Source organism: Tyto alba, unplaced genomic scaffold (assembly GCF_018691265.1).
Source record: "Tyto alba isolate M040663 unplaced genomic scaffold, T.alba_DEE_v4.0 Super-Scaffold_9, whole genome shotgun sequence".
Lineage (NCBI taxonomy): Eukaryota > Metazoa > Chordata > Aves > Strigiformes > Tytonidae > Tyto > Tyto alba.
Window position 1 is genome coordinate 31,393,727 of NW_024881330.1, and position 26,867 is coordinate 31,420,593.

The window sequence follows — 26,867 nt, forward strand, 5'->3', positions numbered from 1 at the left end:
AAAAATGTTGGTATAATTGGTTGCCTGTGTGTCAGTGTGAGGCAGTTGGCATTCTGGGTGGAGTTGGGAAAAAAGCTCTCCCTTAAGGGCAAAAATTAACACTAGCGGTTATGTTCTCACACTTGTCTCTCTGGAGGACTAGCCAGCAATGATTGACTGAAATAGGCAATATTTTACCAAGTAGGAAACAGATAAGATTTTTATAAACAGGATACTTCATCATTAAAGTAAAGAAACAATTGCTTTGACCTTGACACTGAATGAGTAAGGCCAGCATTGTGATAATTGAGAATGTAGCTAAGCAACAGTTCTCCAGGAGCTTGCACTGCTTTATTTTTAGTAGACTACACCAATAAAGGGGGAGGCTGAATGAGCAAAGCAACTGGTTAATGCTTACAAAAAATAAATTATTTCTGTCTCTGTGCAAAAAGTTGGAGTTTTAATATATGCTTATACCAGTTTTAATTTGGGTTTACATCAAAAGAAAGTAATTGAATCAGTATATCCTTCTGTGGTCTGAACAAGCAGATAGCCTGACAGTATCTCTAATTTCTTAAGCTGCTTTAGAGACTTGAGTCTCTTCTGAAAATTAATGGTGTGGAAGAAATGTCATGTTCCTTCAGAAACGGTCTATTTTAGATCTGTTTCTGCTTACTTTGGTGGTAATTACGTTTCCTAATCTTACTGGTTAGCACTGTACAGCCTGATTTATTTATTGCTCTAACTTTGGTTTAAACTAGTCTTACAATACTACAGCAAGCTAATTCCCCACAAAGTTAATGGTTTAAGACCCTTTAAATCTGAAATAATAGTCCAGGGAAAGGAAGGTACTTTCTTCTAGCTAAGTCAATCTACAAACCAAGTTAGTTTAATTTTTCAAGTAGGCAAGGGAAAGAAAATCAGCCTGAGAAGTTTGACATTTTTATTATGTTGGCACTGCAGGATTGATTGCAACCACATGGCCACTCCGTTATCTCATAACTAAAAGTACATGTTGCAAGGCTGGTGCTAATGGAAAGTTTTCAACCTCTTTACCTCTCTCTATTCCTAGTAAATCTCTCATCACTGACCTGGATGCTCTTTCTTTAGATACCAAACCAATACAATTACTAAGTAACAATGAGTTTCTGCTCATAAAACCCAAGCAGTTGCAGAAATCTCTCTGAAGAGACTGTCACTGCATGGGTATAAACTACCCTAATTTTACATATAGGAGCCTTCAATTCTGATTTGGCGTATGAAATCCATAGTATTGACAGCATTACATAGGTGAGAGGATAAAAATGTCCTAATTCTCAGCCTAACTTCCTTGTCATATCTTTAAAAATCAGAAGACAGTGAACACACAAAAATAATAAAAAGGAGTTTTAAAACTGTATTAGTTACTCTCAGGTATTTTAAACACAAGGAAACCTTTTTCTAAAGTACTTTTCTTATGATATGATTTAAATCTGAAGAAACAGAGGGTAATGTATATTGTCTGTTATCTTCACATAGTGTGGCATAATTTAATTCAAAATTGTGAATTTTTCTTTTTTCTTTTTTTTTTTTTTTTTTTTTTTTGCCTAGGAGGAAACAGTTTGCCAATACTGTATATCACTTGAACATCAAGCTCTGCAGAGGCTCCAAGGTAATTATTCATGAAACTGCTTTTTGTTTCCTCTGGTGGTCAGCTTGGCTGTAGTTCAGTTTTCTGAAGACCCCTGTAATTTATGAAGGTGCCGGTGCTAAGCAATTAAACTGGGTACCGGCAACATTACAAGTAGCTTTTACAGAAGCTGTTGCTTACAGCTTGATGATCCATGATGTGCTGTGAGGGACTGCCAGCATGTGTATAAAATAAAGATGTGATACGTTTTGAAAATGCAGTTGTTGTTTTCATATCTTAAAAAGCAGCAGTACCAGTCCCAGTTGAAAGGTAAAATCAGGTGGATTTGGGTGATTCGGAAAGTCTTTCATTAACCCTCAGCATCCCACTGTTGTAGCTCGTTGTCTTCCTGGAGCTGTGCGAGAGCCACCACGTGCTCTGCAGCACTGGCACGGGCTTTCCTGCCCCAGACGATGGGAGCTTTGGTTGGTGGATTTGTGCTGGTCAAGCAGAGCAATGACTGCCTCATTGGAAATCACCGTCTTTGCTCAGTTCTTAAAAGCTACTTCTGCCATTGCGATTGCTGTAGATGCCACAGACCTATACATCACATTTCCTTGTGTCAGAGCATAGCTAATGAGCTCTCCATGGGTGTGGACAGAAACTAAATAACAAAATAGACAGCTGGGGGTTCATATTTCATGTTCAAGTTATGAAGCTCTCCCACTGTGGAGGGTATGGAAAAGAATACTGTGGTTAAGAAGTTAGTCTGGGTGTGCAGTCCACAAAGCATATCTGGTACTTTTGCGAGGAGGCCAAGGAGATTCAGTCTTCAGTATGTAGGCTGCTGTTGCTTGCATTCATTTACTGGAGATCTGATAAGATTTGAGCAATATCAAATTTATATTGGGTTGCCAGTTAAATAATTAACATCTCCCAGCACCTGGCAGATGGTGAATTTTCAAACACTGCAGTTATTTTTTATTCCAAGTATCCTGGCCCTTGCTGCTATGCTGTTTCTAGTAAGTGATGATATAGTACCAGACCAGATTTGGTTGCATGTAATGCACTCAATTTGTGGCTGAGTTGAGAAATACTGGGAATATTTCAAGTCCCTTTCCTAGCACAGTGATAGCCTTGAAACTTTCCAGGGAATCAGTGCTTTGCTACTGCATACCTAGCAGGTAGTCTTTACTTACGGCATATTGATAATATACCATGAGCAAAAAACTTCCAGTGTAGCCACATTGCACTGACTGACCTGGTGCATGTTCCTAGCTTTTCCTAAAGGAAAGCTGGTTTGCTTAGAAAAGCTTACTGGTTTAACTTGTCCTTTGCAGAAACAGAGAGCACATGTCTTGTAACGTATTCGGTTGCCACAGCTTGTCTAATCAGGTACCTCCCGAGCTAATGTGACTGGTAGTATGAGTTTGTGTGGATATACTCCAAGTCCCTGTCTCAGATTCTTTTTGTTATCTGTACATAGTACGGAGATGCTTCAATCCCAAATCTTGAGGCCAAGAGAAATGCATAAATATAACTGACGTATGATTCATAGAAGCATTGCTTTTTGTTAGTATTTATCTTTAAAATTAACATAGAAATCCATGAGCCTGACCAGACACTTCAGAGATAATATTGATGTAAAATCAATTTAATACCACTCATGCTTCTGGAGACTTACTTTGTGGAAGCAAGAGGACTATGATAGTTGTCTTTAGATCTGTCAAAGATGAAGTGTTTTCGTTCTAAACTCTCATTCTCTGTAAAAGATACTGAAATCTGGAAATGAAACACTTCTGAAAGGTGAGGATTTCTTCTCACTTCCCTGTTGACTAGCTCATCATTTTGGAAATTCTGTTTGCAATAAAAATGTGTTGATGACTCTGATGTGTGTCTAAAGGGCCTGGATAACCTGAACTCTTGCACAGGAAATCAGAAACTGCAAACAGGTTATTATGCCGTGTAATCCTCCATCAGCGTCAGACAGCAACACAGTGCTGTAGATCCAGAGAATTATCCTTCCAGTTCAAAAAAGTTGGGAATCATAGAGCCGGAAAAAAAAAAAAAAAAAAAAAAAAAGTTTTATTTGGGTTCTAGGATCTTTTAAAAATCTGGATGTACTTCTCTGTTTATAGTACAGCCCAGAAACAGCTGTTTGGCCTTGAGTGAGACTGGAAAGTGAAGACAGGATCCTTTCAACCAGCTGTTTTGGTGGAAAAGTAGTATCAACTTCAGCCTGGCAGTGTGGGATTTTTGACTGTATTAAAGAAAAAAAAACAAAAAACAAACCTTCCGTGTGTCACTTGACAGGTATGGTTTAGAGAGTGACCAAAGTACATTCAGATGGGGGTGGGAAAGGCAAGGGTGGCCAGTGATGAAGGAGGTGGGTGAACTGAGCACTTCTTTCAGCCAGTCAGGCTGCTGAGGGTCTCTGTGTAGAACCACATCTCCAGGTACTGCATGCCCAGATGGGTCTGGGTACTTCACAGCCAGTCTCAGTTTTAGGAAGCATAATTATCCATTTAAATAGCATAAAAAGCATAAGAAAGTGTGAGTCAAGTGATCATTGGCCAAGTGTCCAAGGTCCTGTCACCCAACGGTTGGCAGAAATATGCATTGTGCAGTCATTTTGTTAGAAGCAGAGCCACAGCAGTTTCCTGTGAGAGGTGCTGTGGGGTGAGGGACATGTGAGGGGTGAAGAGCAGGGCAGGGGTCTCTCGGGTAGGTCTCTGTAGCAGGACAGCTGAGGTGTTTGCAGGCCCTCCCCTGCAAACCTGAATTTTGCGGAGGACGCGCAGGCCTGGTTCGGTGCGTGTGGTGGCCCTTGCTGGGGCTTTGCAGTGCTCTGCCATGTTCCCTGTGTCTCTGCTCCGGGTTGTCTGGCCTGGCATTGGCATGGCAGAGGCACCAAGGAGTGTGGCTGAAGGAAAATTTGTGAGCCGAGTGCTCTTGGTGAGCTCTCATCAGGACTGAGAGAGTGCTGTCAGGAGCCTGGCTGTGCCCATCGCCAGAAGGTCAGCGAGAAGAGGTGAAGAGGCACTTCTCTGGGAGTGGCTTCAGTGCACAGGACACCTTGTTTGGTGCTTAAAGTTTACAGCTTGCCTGTGCTGGAAGATACTCAGGAATAGCTGCTCTGCTTTCAGCTTCCATCCTGACAGTTTCCCTAATAATGTTCACATGCAAACAGTCCGCCGCTGCGCCCAGGGGTTGGGGTTTGTATATATTCAGCATGAATGAAAAAAAACATACAAGCTTCAACCTGAGCTTTTTCCTTTTTGCTTGTGTGGGTTTTGGGGGTTTTCTTTGCTTGTTTGTGGAGTTTTTTGTTGGATTTTTTTTTGTCACTTTTTTTTTTTTTTTTTTCTGGAAATCCCCCTCTCTCTGTCTTTAGCATTTCACTTCCTTTGTGTTGGTAAAAGCATTTTCTATTGCTGTTGATGCTAATGGGCTCCACCATGTTGGCTGCTGTGAGCCTCAAGACATCTCTTATCTCTGCTGCCGTCAGTGGTAGCTTCTCCGTGTCTGCAGGTTTGCCTCCCTGAGATGTCAGGTTTTCCCTCTGCTTTCTTTAGATTGCCTTTCCAGATGGCCAGCTCTCCTGCAGGAGTAAGCACCCCCAGGCAAGGGCACTCAGCTGCAGCTCCTCAATCTGAAAGGGTCATAAATACATGAAGTTTGTGCTTTTCATTACACTGAACGTAACAGGAGGAGCCGCCTCGTCAGCATGCTCCCAGGGGGAGGATCTGCACTAAAAGGTCTGCATAACAGCAGGGGGGGGTGAAAAAACCCCTTTGAGAGCAATGTCCCTGGGCTGGATGTTGGTGACTTGGAGTCAGTGATCTCAGAGGTCATCCACAGGTCTGACTACAGCTTGCCATCTTGCCTTTACCTCTTCATTTTCTTCCCCCTTTGCTGTTTGCGTGGCCATGCTGCTGAGCCTGGATGCCTGTGGCTGCTGTGAGAGCTGCTGGCAGCAAGCACCGGCAGCTTGCCCCCGGTCCCAAAATAACCCAGCTGCCTCCTCACGGGTTTCCAGCATGAGGTTGACGTTTGCAGGGAACCACGGTGGGAAGGAAGCGTTTTTGGGGAGGTGTGAGGATCTGCGAGACTTCGGCCCTCCTGGCCTGTGGCGAGCTGGGATGGGAGGTGACGCGCTGCCACCTGGCACAGCCCAAATTTTCCTGGTGCTGGAGGACACAGAGGTGGAAGGAAGGAGGTGCAGGAGTCAAGCTTGTGCAGGTCCACCTTCAGTCAGGTGCGCGAAAACAAGCGAGCAACAGTTCCTCCCAATGCTGCTCACTATGTGGGGCATTTAACAGAACCCACCGTTGTCAGACGTAACGTAAAGGAATTAAGGGACCACCTCGCGACAGGAGTTACGGTCGTTTTGTGCAGACCCGTGCTGTAGCAGTGGAGCGATTCAAATATTGCTGTGGCGGGTTTACAGCTGCAGGGCCACGGTGGCCGTGTCAGACCAACAAACTGTGCTGACTGTGAAAATAGGCTAACATTGCAGGAATGACTAAGGCAATTACGGGGCTGCATGAATGATTAATTTACCCTGCTTTTGTTTCAGTTTTGATCCGAAGCCCTCTGCAAAAAAAAAAAACAAAACCAAACTATAAGGCAATTTTGTAAGAAGGTGTTTTTAAAATAATAAACCAGTTGTAATAACGTCTTTATTATGCAGATGTGCACAGAAACTACTCCAAGAGGCACAGAGTAAAAAATCAGTTGCTACTGGATCTCTGTAAAATGAATATTTTAAATTTGTAGATAAGTATTTGCCAAACACTTTGCAATCAGAATATCTATTCACATTTTAAGACAACAATGTTATTATTCTTCAAATAGGATATGCAGTGGCATAGTGGTAGTGCTTTCTTAATAACCCTCCTTTAAGCTCAGTTTAGAAAGCATTTGTTTTGTTATTAAAATTACTCTACATATTTGAGACAGTCTTCAGCTGAACAACTGCCTAACACGTGCTAGACACATATTGATTTTTTTGTCTTAGCCCAGCGTTTCCCCTGGGCATCATATTATTTATTCATAAAGCCGAAATGATGTCTGACAGGCAGTTAGAGGGGTGTAGAGCTGTAGTCCAGAAACAATGTGAAAAGCTTTGCAAGGACCCCAAGAAATCAATGTGCTGATGCTAAAGAGCAGCCTTTTAATTCTGAGCACATGTTCTTGCAATCGTTCAGTGTGGAAAAGGAAATTTAAATAACAAATAGTTACTATTAAAACTGCAGGCCTAAATTTTCATTCATCTTTATTCCAATTAACCCAGCCAAGGTGGAAGTAGTCAGAGAAGGCAACTAGCTAAGCTCAGACACCTCTCAGCCATAAAGCAGGCTTGCTGCTTTAGCCCTAATTTACACATTTGTATGTAGATTTCCGTTGAAAGTAAGATATTTTTATCAACAAAGATTTAAAACCCGAATGCTGTTCAGAGAGCCAGATTTTCCTAAAATGTGCATGATTCATAACCACTTACTCTAATTGAGTGTTAGACCAATGTCTATACAGCAGATTAAAATAATAAATAGCTGGTATTTTTAGAGTGTGAGTGGAAATATTTTGATAAGCTAGTCATTGTGATAGACCTGTTTGAAAAAAATTAGGCAAAAGGAGATTTGTTCTGGTTTTGTTCATTCAAAATTAGATCATAGCATACTGTCAAGCAGTATTTGCTGGCGAAAGATTTATTTCCAAAAATGTTTTGTCTGCTGAAAAACAAACTAACAAACTCACAGGTATTCTTAGGAAAAATTTATCTGACCTTATACTTATCTCAGCAAAATAAATTGAAGTATTATATTTGAAATGAGATAGACATCTGAATATCTTGTCAAATCAGGCCACTATGGAATTTGTTTCTTGCCATTTAAAGCACAGATAATGCAGTCGAAAAAATAGCACGTCATCGTGTAATTAAATATTTCATCTTAATGGATAAACACGAGGGAGCTGAAATAAATTTGTTCTGGCATTTCTTGACTTTCTAGTATTTGACTTTGAACCTGGATGTTCTTTGATATATAGGGTTGGGAATTTCAAAATTTACTTTGCATACTTTGAGGGGGAGGGGAAATGTAAGAAAAGAATTAATTTCTACTCTGTAGACATGAAAGTTACTGTCTTTCTCTTGGTTAAGAAGAAGGTCGTGTTATTTACAGTGAAATCAAGGTACACATTAACCTCATGAAGCTAAGAAGTTAACACGTATTCCTTAAATTGGTCTGCAGAACACCTTATAGTTGTTTTCCCCAGGGAAGGCTTTGACCTCTTCAATCACAAAACATCACAATAAATGCAGTTTTAAATCACTCAACTGGGACAGCATAATCTGCGTCCATCCAGAATGAGTGCCTGAAGCATGCGTGTTGTTTTGGGTTTTTTTTGTTTTTTTTTTTTTCCCAGGAAGTGGTCTTTAAAAAGAAGGGGGAAATATGATACTTATTGGTATCTTCTAGGAAATCAATGTATGGACTTTCACATTTAGTGTTCTGATATATGAAGATGGCATTGGGGAAGCACTACAGTGTTTTTAAATGACTGTCTTTCATGGATTTGAAAATCTAATTTAATTTGACTTGATCTGAAGAAAGGGTACCAAAAATGACATTTTTCTGGGCTATTGTGCATGTTGCAAAGGGTACATTTTTTATGGTTGCTATCTGATGAGAACATGAAGTCATGAAAATACTTAATTTCTCAAAAATGGGTGCATTTTGATTTGCTCTTGCCCAAACTTTCAAACGCTGCTGTTAACTCGCAAGAGTTACCATATATTTACAAGTAGGTTTTAAATAAGAAATATACTGCATAGCGTTAAGGGTGTCTGAATGTTAAGTAGTAACTTCAAATGTCACTTTTCCAAAGTGTTAAACTAGATCTGTAATAATAATTCTTTTAATCTATTTAGATAGCTGGTAGCTGGTCTGTTAATAAGGTTTGTTCATCCAAAGCTCAATTGCATCTCTCTGCCTCTCTGAACTCTGTTTTCTTAATTTAGTTCTGTCATTACTGCTGTCAGGAACATAACTCTGCTTTTGACAGCAGAAGAATACCCAGCCCCAGATAAAGCACTAAAACATGAATACACACATTTTCTGCTTCACCAGCCTGGAGTGCTCTTCAGGACACTCAGACAGAGGATGTCTGCACCAGAGCTGGTCCTTGAGGTCTCCCTCTAGTCTGGGGGGGGAAGTAGCTACTTTTAGGGCATGGTCCATTTAACTTATTTTGGAGGCTTGTTTTGTTGTACCGTAAATTGCATCTTTTAAAAGCCTTATAGGATGCTGTAGTCTGGAGGGAGCGTACGTACCCAGTTGTGGGGTAGAATTCAGCTTCAGGCTGAGATACATTGAGTTACTTCTGAGCAGCTTGATCCTCATGTAAGCGCAACATCCCCGTCTGAATCCGTGGAGATGGTAGTGAGAAGAAGCCTGATTTCATATCCAAAACCCTTCAGGCCCATCTGTCCAACACATCCCTCCAGTTCACCTGCAGCATCAGCTTCGTCATTGACCTGCTGTGCATTCAAACCAGCATCTGTGGGCTTTATTAGTTGCTGCTGCTGAAGTTAAGGATGAGCTGTGGGCAGACATCAACACATTTAACCTCATTTTCTCCTTTTAAATCCCTTCTTAAAATCTCCTCTGCCATAATGCCTGTGAAAAAAAAGCAACCCCCCAAAAAAACAGATTAATGATGTGTTACAGCAACTGCCTAGTGTGTTGACTGATGCTGTCTCTTTGTTTCCTCCTACTTCCTTGTCAACCATCCATATCCACTTATTGGACTTCTTTTTTAATGTTTAAATATGACTCTCCAAGGTAAGAACCATCTTTTTTGTTCTCTCTGAGCACAGCCTCCAGTGTGCCTGTATCCTGGCCTGCAACTCCTGCATGCTACTGTAACACAAGGAAGAGAAAATAACTGTGATGGCTCAGAGCATCGCAATCTTCATAGGCTTTTTCACAGCACCATGTGAGGAAAACAAATGTTGTTGTTATATGGCAAAGGTGAAAAATGAAGGCATATGCCCTTAATAAGGAATTTTCTTAAAATACTTCTATTAATTTTGAATGTCTGAGCTGAAGTACAGAAATCTTCTTTTCTTAAGGTCTTGTGGTGTTCCTTAGTATTTAATATCAGATCTCCCAGCGCTCCCATTTGCAGGTGTATGTTCAGCACTGCTGCAGATCAGGAGCTTGGGAAAGGAGAGGTTTGAGTATGGATAGGACATTTGCTCAGTGTTTTCCCAAGCATCTGTAAAGAGCTTTTTGCCAGAACCTTTGCCTCCGGTTTAATCATAACGCTTCCTCAGGTCTCCTGCCATGGTGACTTGATGTATTCCAGATTATGGAACAAAGGCAACCCAGTCCTATGGGCTGGCAGTACTCAGAAAATCGGTAACATAGGAGCCTTCCCCTACACCTCTGTTCATATACCCCTGCCGTGCAGACCATTAGCTTTCACATGAGGGCATGAGGCGTGCAAGGGCGGGCTGGGGCTCCTAGGGCGGCAGGCGTTAGGAGCTGGGCTTCCAGGGCAGCGTGTGTTTTGCTGCAGGCAGGCACATGTGTGTGGCAGCCGCAGGCTGAGCCCGGGGGGGGGCTGCTCCTGCTGGGAGGGCGTCAGCCTCGGCAGATCTGGGGGATTTGCACTGGGACCGCAAAAGGTTATTCCACACCTGCAACATGTATGGAGCGTTTTTACACCAATACTATTGAAATAATCTAATCTAAATCTAAAACTAAAACGTAAATACACATCTAGGATATTTTTTTACATGATACCTTATTGCTATTACTATTCAGTAGTTTTCTCAAAATGTAAGTTAAACTTCAGTATCTTTTATCATTTCAACAACCGTTATATTAATTGGAATAGCACATTTAGGCAGCAAATGTTTATTGAGGGACAATAGTCTTCCTGTAAATCGCGTATCTCATAAAAACTCTCCAGTGTGCTGTTAAAAGCATTTGCTTCCTTTTATTGAAAATAGGGCCTACACACAATACATGCCACTATCAGGTGAGATAAAGTTTTAGCTACCATTTTGGATAGGAATATTGTGACTGCCATTGACTCTATTTTTTAATGTCTCTGTTGGCAAATCTGGGCGTTGTACTCTTATTATACAAGGTCTGATGGTGTTCCCTTCCTGAAATCATGCTAAATCTCAATGTATGGCTTTTTTTTTTGGTGCATAGGAAGACCATTATTTTAAATGTCACTGTCTGTGACACTTTTGAGACAAGCAGCACACCCAGCAGTGGTGTAAATCCTCTTTGTGATGTCTTTAGATGAGCTGTTGCTCTCTGTCAGTAAAGCAGGTACTGTTGGAGGTCCAGGTACTTTGCATCTTTGGTATGGAGAGTATCTCCATTTTGCAATGACAGGACAATGACAAGAAGAATGCATCCATGACAGGTTGACTTATTTGATGATGGTGAATTGGGGTTGCTAGCAGATGCTGCCAGAAAAGCCAGTGAATAGGAGAAGTACATAAACATTATTTACATATCTTCCGTATTTGTGGGATGTTTGTCAGTACGTACATGCGTAATGCATTTCTAATTGGTGCTTGAACAAACATAGACAGGGCTACACTATGACACTTCTTACTGGTGTGAAAGAGCTTGTCGCGTGAAAAGTTAAAATATACAAAGCTCATTCTCTAAAAGCATATGAAAAAATACATTTCTTGCTTATTGAGGAAGTCATATAATAGATCTGGAATTAGAAATAATTTAAAACCACAAAAATCAGAAGTATTAGGTCAAGTTTTTCCAAACTGAATTAAGATCTATTTGAAAGGAAGATCTCTAAGATGCAGCGAAGTTAGTTTATTTTTGTTCCTTTGGAGAGTCTGACCTGGACATCCATGTTCCGAGCAGACGAGGAGTCCGGTACCTGTGGGGCTCCAGCTGCAGGGCCCTGCCCGCCTGCGGACGCTGGCAGCAAAGCTGCCCCTTACCGATGGCACTTTCTGTAGTGCCAGCACTGGGCTACTCTGCCGGGCTTGGACCATCCATTCAGTTTAAGCAACGGTCAAATTGTAGCAGCTTGGCTCAGTAGGGACTTGACTCCACCGTTATGTTCAGTACTGTGACTGAGAGCAACTATATTCTCTTCCAGCTATACTATACATGAAGTAACTTAATTGCTACTTGGGAACTTAAATTGATTATTGTTAATCAGTTTAATCAGTGAAATATCCACATAATACTTACCTAGTTATTCTAAAGAAGGTATTGAGCACTCTCTGCCTTGGCACCGCCAGGAATGGATTTGGGCTTGGGCTTTCAGCCTTACGTTTGCATGTTCTTATGTCTGTATATTAAGAGACTGTATCTTGTCTGAAGCCATCAAAACCTTTTAACTTCTTAACTTCATGGCCGTCCACTGAACAAAGAAAGCTGCAAGCTTCCCACTGAATATAAACTTTCTTCAGAGCTACTGATGGACTTTTTTCAGAGCTAGTGAAGCTGTAATTTGCAACTTGCTTTGAGGTAACTGAAAAAGAAAATGGGAAGTCCTATCAATATATCATCGCTATGTTTCCATTTAGAGGCCCTTTAAGCATGCCTTTGCTAATGATCGCCTTCAAGCTTTTAATGTTCTTGTACTGCAAGAAGATGAGCAGTATTTTCAGTTCTTATTCATAAGCATATACTCTTAGCATATATTCCTGCAGTCCACATCAGGCAGAAATCCCCCCTCGAATTAAGTGGGCTTTTTGCCTGACACAGTCTCTCATTCTAACTAAATTAGCAGTAACAGACTTAACTATAAATTATTTTAAGCTCAGCAACTGTCTTTTATTTCAGGACATATTCTGTTGGAAGATGAGTTTGTCTTGGTTTTATGGTAAGAGAGATGATTCTTAAAAACAAGCCTGATTGCATAATTAGGACATTGCCTTATGAAATTACTACCTTATAATATGTGAAATTTTAAATTCTTTCCCACTGAACACCTTCTGCATTAGAGATTGGCATGGTCAGGTCTAGGAAGGCTGGGTTCTTTTTTAAATGCTTTTATCTTCCAGGTATGTATTAATATTGAGTGGGGGCTGATTCATGCTAGACTACATTTTTAGTATGGCTTTAATTCCACCAGGAATCAGGGTAGTGAAACGTGCTGCATGGCAGCTGGTGCAACAGCATTTTTAATCAAATAATAGATTCCAGCTGGTGGGGAGTCAACTGAGTTCTGAAGCAGATGTGACTTAATGCAGATCTTCCTTATTTCTTCAATAAATTGCATTACCTTTGCATATTAAGCAAATGTAAATGGAGGAGGGAAAGTGAAGGAAAGCAAATTCATAGGTTTGATAGAAATAAAACTAATCATTATAACTTCATAAGGTGAGTTAAACAAGGGAGAATAGGGGGTTTTATGTTCTGCATGATGAATTATCATGGACCCTTCATACACATCATAAAATGATTTCTGGTTTGCAGGTGTACTGGTGGTTATGAGGTTCATTTTCTATAGTCTGCCCTTGAATATCTCATTAGTGCTCTTCAACTACCTACTACTGTCACCAGAAGTCATCCTCACGTTAGTCGTTAGTCTCTACATAGTACTTACCTGGCTAGGTTACAGTACGGTGGTGTGAACAATTAACCCCAGCAGCAAAGTGAGGGGTTTTATGGTGTCACCGAACTGACACTTGTTTCAGACAGACATTTTTCAGTAATATCTTTTTCTCTGCTCTCACTAAAAATGTAAAGATTTCGATAGGATTCAGGTGATGTGGACCTTATCAATATGTAGAGCTGAAACAATGTGACTGTGCTGCAAAGCCAAGCGTAATGGTACTAGAAAGGCCAGTGTATATTGGAAAATGTCAACAGGTGCTTCATTTTCAATGATTTTTCTTTTTGCTTCTATCCCATGATCTAAGCTCAGCACTTAGCCAGGACAAGCAACTTCATTTGTCACTTGATGCTTCCTGGGGCTTAGTTCATGCTGTTGAAAGAAATGGCAAATGCCACAGAAAGAACATAGAGTGTCTAAGGCTTTTTCTTCTGCTTAGTTTTCTCCCCGCCTGGAAGCTGAAAAGATACAGCAGCTAGTTGCCTTTCTGTTATTTAGCTGTTGGATATTCCTCACAGAACCGACGTGAAATTCAGCACTGCCCCCCCAGAATCAGCAGGGTCTCGGTGGGAGCAGGTATCCCACTGTCTTGTCTGCAGCCAAGGAGCATGAACCTTTGAGGAGCTGATAACTCCTATCCCATTAGCTAGAGCTGCAGAGATTTGATATTTCACACAGTCCAAGCTGAAAGTAAATAGAGTATGAAAAAGCATGTCTGATGTGAGGGACACCCTTTCTGAGCTCAGTGATCCCCATTCCCTCCCAGTCCCGCCGAGGTCACTTGTTTCAATCAGGAGCTGCTGCATGATAGCAAGATCAAAGCCCTTGGAAGCAATCGGGCCTCTTCATGACATCTGCTGAAAGTGTGCTACAAGGTAAGTTTTCTCTTTTAAAAAAAAAATGTTTATTTTTGCTTTATTGGTGTGTTCAGAACTTCATCCTCAGTAAAAGTCCTATGGAAGAAGAATACTAAGGAGTATTTTTATGTATATGGCTGCAGTTAACATCAATCTATTAATCCAGGCTGGCAAGAGTATTGATTGCAGTATTTTGCACTACCTTCTGACAAGATGTAAGTGATGAGAGAAAAAAAAAGCCAAATTGATATAATAATTTCAGGTGGTGTCTTCAAAATAAAAATAAATATTCACATAGCTTCAATTTATTGCCTTTATTATTTCTAGGATGTTTCTGTAGTTATTGTCTGTTTCTGACAACATTACAGTATATATTAGAGACCATTTGTGATAGGTTTGGTTTTGCCATGTCAGTCGCCTTGTTTCTCATGTAGCTTATTGGGGCCATAAGTAAGTTAAAAATGGTTCCGAATGTGGAAAATGCACAGAAAAAGAAAAATTAACCTGAGACAAGGCAGTTATTAATAAGAGTTTGAGGAAGATACGGGAAGATTAGGTAAGAATTTATATTGAATGTTACGGGAAGTTCATATTAAGCTTCCATTGTGCATTGGTAGTTCAGGAGATGCACTGGAAGCCTGGTTGCTTGTGTCGGTGACTAGGCAAAATCTCAATTTTATTTTGGTGCAGAATGCTTTTTTTTCATACAGAAGCAAAACTGGGCGTTTTGGAAACATTAATGAAACAGTATAGAGCAAAATTCATCCCAGAGAAGCTAAGTGTATTTTGGCCAGGCACTTTCCTGTAGCATCAAGAACCCAGGCTCAGGTCTCTTGTCTGACACGTCCTGGACAAATGCTATTTAACGCAGACAGTCAGCAGCTTTTGGGGAGGAACACGTATCTCCTGCTTTCTCTATTAATCTGGAAATCTTAACCCACATCTGGGAAATATTTCTAACATCAGCTTTCTTAGGAAGTGACATATTACTGCAAAACATTTCAGTCATGTTCAGTTTCAAACCAAATTTGATAAATTTAGAGCCAGCTTTGTTAATTTAAACTAACCTCGGTGAGCACTTGATAGGTTCTCATTTTCAGAAGGACCCTATGGCTTAACAGGCTTTATGTTCTGTAAGGTGTATGCTGATGCACATCAGACAGTTAAGGTTGTGATGACCAAGTTTAAAGATAAGGGTTTGTCTGCAGCCTTATTGACTGGAATGGCAGTACACTGGTTTTCATTTAGATGCATCGAGTTTCAGGCACCACCTGCAAAGATTTGACCAGCAATCTGGTGGTTTTAATGAAGTTGTGTCAGATTTACAGGATTCATTTCAATGAAAACTGATAAATGATGGGTAACAGATTACATATTGGTCATGTAGTTTAAGAAAGCATCTATTTCAGAACTAATTAGTCTATTTATTAAATAATCTAGTAAATATTTAATGATTTGTTTGATTCTTATAAACAAATACTTGTGCTTGTAGATGCTAATTACGTGAGCAGAGCCCTTCACTTTGCATGGGCAGAGTCATATTTGTGTTGAAGTGTTTGTTGTATTCATGCCAACAAAACAACCAAAAAACCTCATTAAGATCTGATCCTTCAAACGTGCATGTGCTTAACTTGACTGCTCAAATAATGTTGCTTTGGCAGTGTTGATTTCAGTACTTTGATCATGAAATACCTCATGTAAGAGGGGGGTGGAAATTAATACAGCAGTAGTGTTGATCTGTATAAACAGTCATTAATGAGTACACGTTGCACCCTTCCCAGGAGGCAGAAAACCATGTTTCTGCTGAGTTGATGAGTAAAATTAAATTGCTCGCAGAAGATCCTTGCTGTCTTTAGATCCATTTTGCTGCTGCTATCTTAGCCCAAACTCAATCTTCAGAGTGACTGTTTCTGTGTTTTCCTGTGCACGGATTTCTCCGGGTACTGCTCTCCATCATTCAGGCTCTTATTCCTGTTCACTGTATGTTAGCCGCAACACCTTTGGCTCAGTTCCCTGAGCTAGACTATGGATGGCACAAAGATGTTTATAAAGGTAAAAAAGAATATTACTTGGTGTCTTTACAAATAACAGAAGATAATTTGTTTGCCCAGTGGAGGAGAAATGTTTACTGTCTAGTAAGGAAAGAAAAGTACTTTCCCCCCAGGCTTTACCGAGTAGAAAAAATTACTGCAGCTTAAAGCTGACTGGAGCCCCTGAACCTCTCATGTTAGATACCAGCAAATCCTAAACTGAGGTTTTGGGGATACAAAAGAAGAGCCTTGGGATCTATCAGGAGACAAGCTAAGGCAAGATTAAGAGAGAAGTATGGGAATAAAAACTGAAAATCCATATAAAATTCATAAGGGGTGGGGAAAGGAGATCAACAAGAAGATGACAAGGGTGGATTTCTGTGATTGTTACTCCTGAAGGATGGCTGGCAAACACTGCACCTGAGAGCATTTCATATGCATTTTTGCCTGGCCAAGATCTCATTTATAATTATAACAAGGTATTTGAATTTCTTTTGCACTACTCCTGCGTGGAGTTCTTCCTGCATTGGTTTTCATGTTTATTTTCTCAAAGGAGAAAAAATTTGCAGACTCCCCAAATATTCTAAGAAGAAAAGGCAGCTGTTTATTTAAGCTGGCTCTCAATATGCAGAAAGTTGCCTCCAAAAGAAAATGCTAATGTTTGGCTTTGGGCTTTCCTGGGAACACAAATAAAGTGTTGTTTATTTTTTGTCTTTGGAGATTTTGTAGGTGTTTTTATTTTTTCCCTTGTTCTTTTAAGCCTTTTTTGCTACTCACCTAGCATCTCACATAACTTTGATATTTATCTTTGCAACAGAGTAATTTACATGCAGATATGCAGGGCTTTGAGAATGTTTTCTTTACCAGTAGACAGAATAGGAAGTTAAAAATCATCTGTTTTCCATTCGGTATCTATTTTGCAGTGCATGTTGAAAGAGACATATGCTGCCGCATGTGTGATGAGGCTAATTCTGTATTTGCCTTAGTGGAGTTGTTCACACCGAGCTTCCATTATGATGAATTAAATGAGAAATTATGAATTTAGGTTCACAGTGGCCTCTCAGGAGATGCTTTGTTACAGTACTGACTCCTTGCTCAGATCTCTGTGAACCTCACCCAGCCCCAGGTCCACCCCAGCCTGCTACTGCCACTGTGCTCTGTTTCTTGAGGGTCATCCAAGGGAAGCCAGGGGTGATTGAAGGCTTCAGGAGGCTCCAGCTCTGCTTTGGGTACAGCCTTGCTGCAAAATTAAAATCGAGTCTTGGTAAAGCGACAAAAACTCACGTAGGTCAGACTATCCAAGTCTACCCAGAGTTTTCTTTTCTGAGGCTCCTGATGGCACTCTCAGTACCTTTGTGCATCAGAGACTCATGGAAATTGAGTAAAGGTGAATTTTTGAGTGGATAAATCCATCCTTGACTACACAGCATTTGCAGGTTGTCTTAAATCAGGGATATTGCTGAGGGTAGGCTGCGGCCAACCACATGGTCATTTTGACTATCCGCATCTGAACCTCAGTCAATGGCATTGAAGGATTTCTTTTTAATGGGCATGTTAAACATGGGAAAAATTTAATTTTAGTATTGTCATTTAAAGTCATTTCTGATACAAATTATTTGCTGGCAAATGAGATGTTAGGTCTACCATAATTTGGGGCTCTTCCAAGTTTCCATTCCTCTAAATGCAACTGATTGGAGTGATGGTTCAGCTGTGCACAGTGCTCTTCAGTACTTTAATGTAGATGGGTCGTTCTGACCGTGATGATGAGTGCAATAGCTAAAACCCATATACATTAATAACAAAATGTGCCTGCCATCACCTCCTTAAAAAAAAACTGAAACCCCAGTGTGGTTGGCTGTTACTTTCACCACTGCAAGTGGAAACTGCTTTAAACAAACTATCTCAAAGTTACCTGTGGGCATTTTTAGTGCAGAATATAGCATTATTACTGAATACCTGGAAATACCACAGAAATTTTATTCAAAAGAATAATGAAAAATTAGCAAAAAATCCAAGTTGATGTCAAAGAAAAGAAAATAAAGCTTAGAATAAAACCCTCTATAATGAGGCATGTGATATTTTATGCAATGGTTGCAGCGTATAAAATATTCTGGCAAAACTTCCCAATTCAGGTACTTCAGTGTGCACTGTTATGTTCACAAAGATACTTGTCCCAGCTTTACTGAAGTAAGAATAGTGAAATTCTTGTAGAACCTAAATGTGTTGTGCATGTATAGTAGAAATGTCTATCATGAGATTACATTGCATTTAGGTTCATGATGACCTGTCTTTTCTTTTTACTTTGATTTTTCCCTGACTTGTAGTTACTGAAGTCCCCAGAGACTACAGGGGCAGAATGCCTAGAAGTGCTCTTTAACACTTGACAGCAAGGCTCAGTCAGTGTTACAGATATATTTTAAGCACACTAACAATTGAAGGATAACGCTGTATGCAATATAACGGGTTTACAGAAGAGGTGAATGGGGATTTTGTGGCTTATGATGGAGCGTCTTTGATAGAACAGTTTCAAAAATTAGATTAGGGTGTATATCATTTGAAACTCTTTTTCAGTTGTGCTTTAAATTTAATGGCAAGGTTTTGTTGAAATGAGGTCTTGTGGTCTGCAAGGAAGAAAATCAATCAGCGTACACCTTATCATTTTTCTATATCCTTGGTAGGGATGCAATTAAATTCAGTCTGAAAGGTCACAGTGTGGGGTATACATTAACCTCACACTAACCCTGTATATGATACTGCCACTGAGAACAAGTTAATAAAGATATCGGTTGGAGCTGTACATTTATTCTATTTTTTTCAACTGTATCTGTGTATACACACACTTCTAATTATATCTTTGTGCATAATATTAGCAGATATCTAGAATATTTGCAGTGCTGCTAATTAGGTTATGGGCTAGTGTACAGTGGAATATACAGCAGTGTTCCACAGTTGGTGGCCTGAAACACTTAAACTCATTTGTTGAAGTTAATGTAAGGCAGGGATGTGTCAGTGAGACAAGGCTTTGTTTCATTTCCAGACTCTGATGATGTTTAAAACAGCAGCTGCAAAAACTGGGTTTAATTCCAAAGTGAAGTAGAGTTTCTGAATGCCATTTGCTTTATACACATTTGCTCCAGATGAGATAAATTAAATTTCTTACTGAGAATTGGACAAGTACTTTGGTGGTGAAGAGAATCTTGACCTTTTTAACCTTTTAAATTAAGTTATGGGGAGGTATTTGATTTTAGGTTTGATTGGGGAGGCCTCTTTAAAGAGGAACCACCTGTTTCCTGTATTAGCTATTTAAAAAAGAAAAAAAAAAAGGAAAAAAAAGAAAATAAGAACAGCAATGCAGTTTCAGGGGCAAGTTAGGGAAACATAATATCCAGCATTACTTTTCCAGACAATAGCAGTGAGAGGTCATCAAATTTTACTTCTAAAAACATTTCTGCTCCTTGCTGGAAAGACATTTATTGTTATATGAGATTGCAGTGTTTCTAATGAATATATTGAACAATGGTGCATGAGAATGAGAAATATAAAATTTATACTTCAAATTATGAGATAGAGTCAGGGGAAGTGAATTTGGGCAAATAACAGCCTGTTAGGCCAACCTCTAGAGTACATAATATTTTGAACAAGATAATAAAGTTGTAGAAGCAAATGGAAAATGGGATGAAATAAAAAATGATTAATAAATATTTTGTGCCAAGAGTAGTTGTTTCATCTTCTTCATTTCTGTTGCTGAAGAAAAGCAATAGATGTAATCCATCTCAATTTTGCTAAAGAATTTTAATATGGTACCCACATGGAGATTTATCAGTATGATAAGAGAAGAAGGAGATTTATAGAAGATATTTTAAATAGGTAGAGGATTGAATAAAGAGAAGATGGCAACATCAGTCTTGAAACGCAAGTATTGGGCGAAAGAGAGGCTGCCAGTTAAATTTCTCAAAGGAGATGAAACATGTTTAATATTTTCTTATCATTGTCACAAATATGCAGTAGTATGCTTGTGAATTTACAGATGTCTCAAAGGTAAAAGGCATTGACATTTCAGAAGAGGATCATGACATCATACAAGAAGGATTAGGTTTTCTTCCGAGTTGGTGTAATACATGCGGCATGAAATGTAATTGTGCAAGGTGTAAGGCCATGCGTTCAGTGAATAAGCATCTGAATTTAGTCTGTGAGCTGGGAACTCATCAGCTGGAAAACAGGAGAAAATAAATACAGCTATATGAGGTCATCTAGGACCAGGATCTTAGATCTATGGCCTATTGTAGATCTAGGATCCTAGGACCTATCCAATCTAGGATCAAGCTACCAGTATGATGCTGCTGTTAATAAGATATATGCATGCCAAGAGGGTAGTGGGTGAGGTATTTCTAGCAGGGAAAGAAAGTATTAACAACGTATTTTGAAGTGTTGGCAAAGCACAATGAGAATACCATTCACGTTAAAGAAAGATGAGTTCAACCTGGACCAGGGTCACAGAGGGGCTGTCAGAACAATCAGGGGAACGATGGACCGTGTGCTGTACCAGAAGGCACCGTAAAAACCTTGGCTTGTTCAGATAATAAAGCATAGGCTGGGATACTGCTGTCTTCAGGAGGGTAAATATACAGGAGGAGAATAAACACCAGGAGGTGAAAGAGCTAAATTTAAGTTAAGTGACAGAGTGGGCATCAGGAAAGAAAACAGACTATGGGTGAAGCGAGGCCAGGCAACAGAAGTCAGTCCCTGGTTATCTCTTAGCAGAAGTAAAAATAAAGAGCAGCTCCAGGATGGCATTTCTTCAGTTGATGGAAGGGAGTCAGGAATTTTCTTGCAGTCTTGTGCTGCTGTATTTAAGGTGTTTCTCTTGAGGAATGGGATGTGCATGTGCCTCTCTGTGTGTGGAGGCTTTAATTAAATTGCTAGCAGCTTCCGTGTGTCTGAAGTGTTCCCCGGTGGTGTATGTGTCTGCACGCTGCGGGCAGCGTGAAAGGAGATGTGTTCTTGTGCATGCAGCTGCAGTGCAGCAGAAAAGGGAAACGCTTAAGAGGCAGCAAGCTCTGCGTCTCCTGAAGGGACGGTTGTCGGTCACATCTGCTTATCCCAGGTCCTCTTCTGTTGTGGGAAGGTGCTGGGTTTCTGTTCCTCTTCAAATGATCAGTGATCGCTGCTGATGAGCACAACCTTAATATTGACCTGACTGCAGAGAAATAGAAAATGTCCGTTTCTACAGCACATAGGTTTCCCTCTTTGAGGACAACTTGTGCTGTGAAGGAAACTTCAGCAGTTTCACAAAGTCACAGGAGGGTTGAGATGGGAAGGGACCTCTGGAGCTCATCTGGTCCAACCCCTTGCTCAGGCAGAGCCACTTAGAGCTGGCTGCTCAGGCTTTTGAATATCTCCAAGGCTGGAGACTCCACTGCCTGTGGAAGTTTCTCTGTGGAAGTGGGTTGAAATCATGCGGACAGGCATTAGATGGCAAGATTCCTGGCAGTTGCAGGAAGGTTTAGGGTTGGAATGAGGTTTAGGTAGCCAAGACACAGGAGATGAGAGAGAACCGAGTCCTGATTCTGTGTGGTAAGTGCCATGTCCCGCGTTTACATAGTTCCCAAGGGCAGGCTGGAGCTCTTAAACTGACTGTTTGGTCCAAAGTTGACTTTCCACACCAGGCACACTATGGGTGAGCACCAGCTCTGCTGTGCCACCTTCCAGCGGCGCGTGCTGCCAAAACCAGGCCTCTAGGTTCCCTTAGGTGCTGTCGTTGTGCCATCAGTGCTCTGAGCAAAGCATGGCTTCTCCGTTGCTTAAATACTGCCCTCGGGAGAGGACCTTGGACACGTGAAGGAGGGAGCTTGAGCATGTGAGGAGGACGTGGCGGGTGGTTTGCTGGCCCCGGGGCCAGCCCGCAGCCGTGGGGGCAGGAGCTCTGCTCCAGGGCCATGCTCGTGTGCTTGGGTCAGAGCGGGTGCCGCTGCTTCTCCGCTCCTGTCCCTGCTTGTCATCTCTCCTCCCACACGGTCCTCCGAGGTTCGTAGGGCTCTGTGGATTTCAGGAGAAAGCATGTGTCACGATTTCTGTTCTTCCTCATCTCGAAAAAGCAGATATTAAGATTTCACAGTAAATGCAACCATTTGTTTTGTTCATTCATATGCTAATGCTCATGTTTCCTTAACTGCCACAGAAGGAAAGAGTGGAAATGACAGTTTATTCCACTTAGGGCATGCAAAGTTTGCTTTTTGGATTAGCCATAACAATGGTTATCAGTAGTGGGCTTGTATCCTAAAGCATCTGCTTCATTTTTTTTGTTAAGATTATTCTCACCCAGTTTCCATGTATACATTGTTTACCCTTGACATGAACAACTATTTCTTCCAAATATATTAAACACATTAATCAAGTTTTCATGGCTGAAGCAGGTTTAATATGCATTTTTAGGGAAGTATTGGACAGATTTTACTGTTGTTATTCCAAGAATTTTACTTGCTGATTTACTCTGCTTTGAGAGTAAGATTCTTTTGTGTCAGACGTGCAGTGTGGCAAGCCAACAAACGTGAGAATAGAGAGTGACTTGATGCTACAAACAAGAATGTGCGATTTTCTTTTCTTCATCTAGTTCTGTTTAATACCAACAGGAGTGACACGTCTCCCACCTTCGTGTGAGTACAGGTTCTGCATTTCTGCAGAGAATCCAGAAAAGTTTGATCAGGGCTTTCCCCAAGGGAACAAAGGAAGCTGTGGCACTGTCCACCAAACCCACCACTTCTCTGAGAGAAAGCTGCTTCACAGTCCCAGTGAGCAAAAGGGCGTAATTTTATTTCTTATGGCATAAAGACCTGTAAACGTGCTCAGAAACTGTACACTTCACTGTATAATTTTCTGGTTGTTGATGCCTTAAAATTGTAGAGCAGTTGTATTAATTTTTATATAGCAGTGTGGTGAGGATTCAAGAATACTACTTAACCAGTACTGAACTTTAACTTGAACACTGAAGTTCATGGGTTTATTCACTTAATATCTCTTGAATTTAGTACAGGTGATAATCACTGCCAGCCTTATTACTGCCTCTTCTTAAGGAAAGTGGAAAGAAATACACACTAGCTTGTTCAAACATGAGAGACGAAGTGATGATGGTCCTCATAAACCCATTACACAAAATGAAGGAAACTGGCCCCAAAGTTCACATCCTAATTATTGCTGCAGTTATAATGTAGTGTGGGAACTGTTCTGTTTCAGGGAATAAGGGAATACTTGCTCTTTCAGTCAGAGGCCTTATTATTCTTTTATTATTCCTATCAGCATCATGATTCTGCCAAATGAAAATATGTATCCAGACATTACGTGGTCTTCTGCTTTTCACAGTTCATTTTTTGCTGTGTGTTGATGAGTGCAAGTTCTCTCACCACGATTTGGAACTTCTTAACAGTGTCAACAAAGAAATGTCCATTCCCACACTGTTAAATGAGAAATTTGTGGCTATTCTTACCCTTCGGATGGGAGAGGATCTAAGATTATATTACAGAAGACTGACTTCTGTTCTTCATGTAAAAGAGAAATCTGCTTCTAATCTGGTTTGAGATAAGAATTCATAGTGACCATCTGCATGGGAATTTTAACCATAGTAATTTAATTTTTTAAAAAATCTGGACTCAAAAATATCAGCTTGTTTTGGTTTGGTTTGGTTTTTTCTCACTGAATAAAGTTTCCTAGTCTGGCATTTCAGGGAAGAGCATCTGCTCTGAAGACATCTTTGGAGGTTCTGAGTTATTACTCTTTACCTTTTTAAACAATTTTTTCCATCATGCTACCTTGTGCAGCCAGTAAGAAGTCTCCAGCTGTTGTGGGCAAGCTCTGTAGTGTAGACATTGTCTAGTTTCATCTGACTTCATTAGAGATATAAGCACACTTCACTCCTTAGTATGAATGTCTTTGTTCATATTTTTCCCTAAAAAAAAAATAAATTTGACATTGCGATTTTCTTTCATTATTCACAATTTTGACAGAATCTTCCTACTAAAAATGGCCATGCTTCACATTTCAGCCTATTAGAAAGAAAATTGCAGCGGAGTCAGACAGAGGGCTAGTAGTACTTAGAAAGTCCACTGTGCACTTAAATTTTTCATTGTCTTTGACAACCTGTTTATAAATTCTGTTTGTTAAGTTCCAGCCTGAATTTTCAGTAGGTCTTAATGAAAATACTTATTGGGATTTGCAAATATTTCGTACTTAGGCTGTATTCTATCCCCATAGGAACTTTTTTTCTGCTGGACAGCCAAATAATTATCCTTTATTCACATAAATACTTACATAAATATTTAGCATTCACATTACATTAAGTAGTGTACTAACATTAAATATATTATTGATTATATTGACATTAATTTCAATACAAATGTAAAATCTTAATTGCGTGTACTTGAATATTCTCACTGCAGCACTGTATTAGGTTAAGGATGCTGCCAGGTATCAGAGGGGAGTAGTGTTCCCAAAACTCCTTGACCTGGTTCACTCCAAGAAAGCAGTTAAAAGCCAAACGAGGAGATGAAAATATCTTTCACAGCTGTGACAGCACAACAAATGTTACTACTTTCTGTGAAAATGAGCAGAGACAATTTAAACTCTGTATTTGGCCGATTAGTCTTATGGTGTCTTTTCTTTGTCAACAAAGATGCCGTTGGCAAAACCTTTCCAGAAAGGATGGAGTGGGTATTCCTGCAGAGACTGCCTAGTAGAATGAGATGCTTCTGGCATACAGATATTTGTAGCAGATGTTTCCAATTAACTGTAATAATTCTGAAAAATAAATGAACTTTCTTCACAATCTCGTCTATGAATATTGATGTGGCAGCGGTCTCCTCATCCTGGAAGGGCTCACAGTATCGGTGCTTGGGGTGGAGAGGATAGAAAATTGAAAAGTGATGATTTGGCTCAAAAAGGTGAAGGTCCAGGTCCTTGTATGGGGAGAGAACTTTTGTCTCAGTTTCTCGGTATTTCCTGACTTTACTCCTCTGGGAGCCATCCTCGCGGTCACCCCCAGTGCCTGCCAAGGAAGGCAGCCCGGCTCCCAGGACGGTGCCTGGGGACAGCAGCAATGCCACTGCCTGTCCACCATTCACCACGCCGGGGTGTCACGCTCAGGAGAGACATTAATTTCTACAGGCCAGTATGGAAGGTTGTGTTAAGTCCCTAGGTGAGCTTAGTGCCAAAATTAAAGGATGTTTTCCTTGAGTGCTGGTGGTTCTGAAGAGTGCTCTGTCTGCAGAGACTTGTGAGCTCCTCAAGGGTCCAGCAGCTCTCCATGTGGAGCTGCACGGTTTGCTCAGAAACATTTTCCACAGCGTATGGGGAGGTGAAGTTGGTGTGGCTGAGCTATGGGACACCAGAGTGACTGGAGGTTTCTGGTATGGATCTCCTCAGAGCTTTGGGACTCCTGTTGTCCGCTGTCCGCAAGCAGATGAGAAGCATACAATTTCATATGCTTTTATTTTATCATAGTTACATTTCTTCAAGTCCATATTGCTTTAGTTTCTTCCTTATAGCTGTATTTCTTTTCATACCTGTAGCAAAGTCTAAGCAGTTTTAATTTGAACTTGATTTAAATATTTTTATTGGTTTTATATTTTTGGTTGCACCAGTATTTTTGCTAGTTCTATTTATTACTCTTTGCATAGCTTTGTTGCAAGACACATCTTTGCTCTTATTTCACCTAGTTCTTCCTATACTCTTAAGCTCTGATATTATATTAATTTTTCAGCTCAAGTGATAGATTCCACTTTTTGGCAGTGATTGCAAGCAACTCTAATGTCATTTATTTGCTTTTATTTTTACTTCTTTCAAAAGTTAAAGCCATGAATGAGATTGTTTGAACTAGGCATGCCCTAAGATTCAGGACATAGGCTCCACGAGAGAACAGGAAAGCTTTGGCCTTGTGGAGCTCCTGAGTGTTTACCAGACAGAAGCTGGATCTCACTGGAGAAGGGGAACTGGCGCAAGGTTATCTTGAGGTTTCTGAATTTTTGTTCCAGTGTGTCGTGGTTTGAGCCTGGTCAGCATCTGAACACCACACAGCCGCTCATCCACCCTCTCCCACTTGGGAGTAGAGAGGGAATCGGAGGGGCAAAGGGAGACTCGCAGGTTGAGATAAAAACAGTTTAATAACAGTGACAGAACAACACGCTGACAGCAGTATCAGCAGGTAATGTACAATACAGCTGCTCACCACCCACCGACCGACACCCACCTGCTCCCAGCCGGCGATCCCCAACACAGAGGCCCCACAGCCACACCCCCGGAAGTGAGAGCCCCTCCTGGCCCACTCCTGCCTTTATATAGTGAGCGCAATGTCACGTGACACGGCGTATCGGCCAATCAGGGCCCAGCCCTCCAGCTGTGCTCCCCCCGCCCCCGCACACAGGTGAGGGCACTGGGACCTGGGGAGCCCCTGGGGTCTCAGGGGGCTGCAGCTCCTCCCGCTGCCAGACCAACGGGAACTCTAGGCCAGCCCCAACCAGGACACAGTGAAAAGATATTATATCTTGTTTCAGGGCACTTTTTCCTAAACTGTGTCTGGAAGGCTACTGGACAGGAAGCTCCAGCCTGATGAATGGTGGCCATACAGCCTAACCACCAAGCACACTGATCTCACTGCTTGTTGTTTTAGCACAGATACCCATCTAACCTGCTTATCCTGAATTGCCTCTGTCTTTCCAGAGGCTTGAAGATCTGTCTTTCTCTTTTCTAGCTGCCAGACTCTCCTGCAGTGCTCCGAGGAGC

At 40.8% G+C, this 26,867-nt stretch overlaps 1 protein-coding gene across 8 annotated transcripts in view; it reads left to right on the forward strand.

Annotated features, from left to right (window-relative positions):
- PAG1 (phosphoprotein membrane anchor with glycosphingolipid microdomains 1) overlaps window positions 1-26,867 on the forward strand; it is a 107,968-nt gene that overhangs the window by 26,204 nt on the left and 54,897 nt on the right. For 7 of the 8 annotated variants that reach the window (XM_042786069.1, XM_042786073.1, XM_042786068.1 and 4 more), the window contains exon 2: window positions 1,570-1,630. The exons of the other annotated variant lie outside the window; for it this stretch is intronic. The gene's annotated coding sequence lies outside the window, so the exon portion shown is untranslated. The remainder of the gene's footprint in view (window positions 1-1,569; window positions 1,631-26,867) is intronic. 8 annotated transcript variants of the gene reach the window in all.